Source organism: Ochotona princeps, chromosome 4 (genome assembly GCF_030435755.1).
Source record: "Ochotona princeps isolate mOchPri1 chromosome 4, mOchPri1.hap1, whole genome shotgun sequence".
Lineage (NCBI taxonomy): Eukaryota > Metazoa > Chordata > Mammalia > Lagomorpha > Ochotonidae > Ochotona > Ochotona princeps.
Window position 1 is genome coordinate 40330898 of NC_080835.1, and position 3738 is coordinate 40334635.

Genomic DNA, 3738 nt, shown 5'->3' on the forward strand with positions numbered 1-3738 from the left:
AAATATCTGAAAACTGAGTCTGTCAAGATATGGGTGGGGTTGGTTATGGGGAGTGGGAAAGAGAGGAAAGGAGGCTACCAGTTCTGTCTTGGTCCACAGGACAAGGAAGGTATAGTCACTGAGGTCAGAGACAGTGGGAGAGGGCAGCCTGGGCAGCACACTGTGACGTGATTTGGGGGGATGTTAAGAGTAAAATGTTTGGGGCACAGTGGGTTAAGCTGTTTCTTGGGACACCAGCATCCCACATGGAGTCCTTGCTTCTCTACTTCCAATCCAGCTTCCTGCTAATGTAACTGGGAGGTGGCAAATAATGGACTCAAGTAATTGGATCCCTGCCACACCCATGGAGACCCAGGTGAAGTTTCTGCCTCCTGACTTCAGCCTGGTGAAGATCCAGCTGTTGTGGGTATTTCAGAGCAAGCCAGAGCATGGATGGTTGAGCTCTCTCTCTCAAATAAAATGGAAAACAAAGTAATCCTATCAAAATGGCAACCTGTGGCTTATATGCAACCAGTTGAGTCCCTCTGAAGGCCACGTGAGAATTCTGAGGCCAGGGCAGAAAAGGCTTTGTTGAGTGGAACACCACAAACAACAGGTCTTCCTGCTATGAGGAAGCCCCCGCCTGGTGCAGGGGCTCCAGAAAACAGCCTCTGTGCAGCTGCCGGACAACAGCTAGTCCTGGCACTGGACACACAAGTGAGGACATGCCATGGGCCTCCTTCCTCCAGTAGAGACCGCAGGCATTTGGGAGGAGAGACAAGCTGCCCTAGCTGTATTCTTGACCTATGCAATCCTTGAGCAGTCAAATAAGCATTCTAAACGACTGTGTCTTGAAGTCACTTGATTCCCAGCAAAAGCACCTGGAGCGTTTTGCCGAGGTGGGAGCAGCTGGAGGAGCTGCACAGTGGTGTTTGCCTGCTTCTCTCCACTCCCCCCAATGCCTAGTTCCCACCTCCCCCCTTCTGTAGCTAAGCTGTGTGTAGATGTAGCTGTCTCTCCAGGCCGCACTGGAAGCCCCTGGGAGGGAAGAAGGCAGAAACAGTCCTGCTTGCTAGGCATTCCCCGTGCCTAGCAGGCAGCTGGGCCCAGGAGACAGCAGCGCGTGCTGGACACATGCCATGCTGTTGGTCTGCTGTGTACCTCCCAGGCAGAACTGCCAGCGGTGGGAATCTCTGGCTTCTTCCCAGACACCAGGAGGGCTGGGAGGAAGTGCTGGTTGGCTCCCACGCACAGACATGTGATTGGACTGTCCTGACGAATCCATCATTTTGACATTTTTGACTGAAACAGTGATTGATTGAAAATGACTGTTTGCCAGTTGCCGGATTTCCCCCCTGGATTGTCGGCTGTCTACTTGATTCATAAGGCAGTTTCCAACTCAAAGGTTTCTGTTTTTAAAATCACTTTATCCATTTTCAGAACTTTCTAGTTAGAATTACTTTTAGCCTATTTTTTTTCCACAAATTTTCAATATTTCTAATTGTAGAAAGTTGGAACTGCCTCCAGGTATAATTGACTAGTGGATTGATTAAATGGATTAAGGCATGCAAAATATACAATGGTTCCATTTAAAAAAAAATAATTTTGGGGGCCTGTGTGGTGGCTTAGCAAGCTAATCCTCTACCTGCAAGCACTGGCATTCCATATGGGCACTGGTTTGTGCCCTGACTACTCCACTTCTGATCCAGCTCCCTGCTTATGGATTGAGAAGGCAGTGGAGGATGGCTCAGGTTCTTGGGCCCTTGTACTCATGTGGGAGAGACGGAGAAAACTCCTGGATCTTGGCTTCAAATCAGCTCAGCTCTGGCCATTGTGGCCATTTAGGGAGTGAACCAGTGATTGGAAGAAATGGAAGATTTCTCTCTCTCCTTCGCTCTATAAAACTACCTTTCAAATAAAAATAAGTAATTCTTTTTTTTAAGATTTATTTATTTTTATTGGAAAGACGGATATACAGAGAGGAGAGACAGAGAGGAAGATCTTCCGTCCAATGGTTCACTCCTCAAGTGACCGCAATGGCTGGAGCTGAGCCAGTCCGAGGCCAGGAGCCAGGAGCTCTTCTGGCTCTTCCACACAGGTGCAAGGTCCCAAGGTTTTGGGCCATCCTCGACTGTTTTTCCAGGCCACAAGCAGGGAGCTGGATGGGAAGCAGGGCTGCTAGGATTAGAACGGGCGACCATGTGGGATCCCAGTGCGTGCAAGGCGAAGACTTTAACCACTACACTATCGCACTAGGCCCAAAAAATAAGTAATTCTTGTTAAAAAAGAAAAATCATATACAGACATACAAATTATCTCAAAAGACATCACTAATGCTTCTCTAGTAGGAGCCAGATACTAAAATTCTCCCGGAAGGCTTTTTAAACTATTTCCAAACTCTACATGAATAAGGAGACAGCTGGGGTGGGGAGCAGGTATGGGTGGCTGCACATACGTATTTATCAAAGGCTTCCCTAGCATTCCCCTTGTGCAGCTGGAATTGGGGGCCACTGACTTGGAACCACAGAGAAATACAGTTAGGAGGGGAACTATAATGAGGAGTTCATTTTGTGTCCAGCTAAGGTGAGGCTCTGAGAAGGCACTCGCTTGGGATCCCACTGTGAGAGGGATGGTGAGGCCCTGAGCCCACAGCTGCGGGCTCCTGGCCCAGCTGCCTTTTTCTCTTTCCAAGTGAGAGAAGATATCGTCTCTCGCTGGGATTGCAGGATTTGTTTGACTTTCTCTTCCCACGTCTCTAGTTCCTGATGTTTCTGTAAAAGTATGAGTTGCTTTTGGCACAAGATGAAAGAATTCTGTGAAAGGCATTACAGCTGGTATCACACACACAGGGCAGTACTTCTCCTTGCCCCTACAAAGACAGGTTCTGTTAGGGACACTGGCTCTGACTAAGGATCATCTAATTCCTTTTTTTTTTAAGATGTATTTATTATTTTTTTTATTGGATATAAAGATACACAGAGAGGAGATACGGAAAGATCTTCTGTCTGCTGGTTCACTTCCCAAGCCTGGAGCCTTTACTGGGTCTCCCACACAGCTGCAGGGTCCCAAGGCTTTGGTCCCTCCTCGACTGCTTTCCCAGGCCACAAGCAGGGAGCTGATGGGACTAGAACCAGTGCCCATGTGGGATCCTGGTGCGTGCAAGGCAAGAACTTTAGCCACTAGGCTACCCATGTCAGGCCCGTGTCACCCAGTTCTTAGCACCAAACCCAGGGTTCGGATGCCCCAGGTCTGGCCCACTCAAGGGGAGCAGATGCCAGTGGGGGAGAGGCTGACTCAAGAGAAGAGGTACCCAGGGCACTGGCTCTTGAGCCACCAGGAAGCCCCACTAGGGACAATGGGAACCTGGCCAAGGCTCAGCTCAAACCCCTCTCCAGTGATTATCATGGAATTAATGAATGAAACAGCGCAGGGCTGTGCAGGAAGTGCAGAAGGACATAAGCCTCATGCAGGCAGGCACTGGGTCTGTTTGGTGCTTGCAGCTACACATTACAATAATGCTTCACACACAGAAGTATTAAGTTAATATTTATTAGTCAAATGCATGAATGAAGCCACTGATGGTGGGAGGAAAGGAAGGAGACAGCAAATGTTTCAGTGGGGAAAACTAATAACTTCTTTTAAGATTTATTTATTGTTATTGTTATTTATGGAGGGGAGGAGAAACAGAGAGATCATCCATCTGCTGGCTCACTCCCAAAGTGGGTGCAATGGCTGGAGCTGACCCAATCTGAGGCCAGG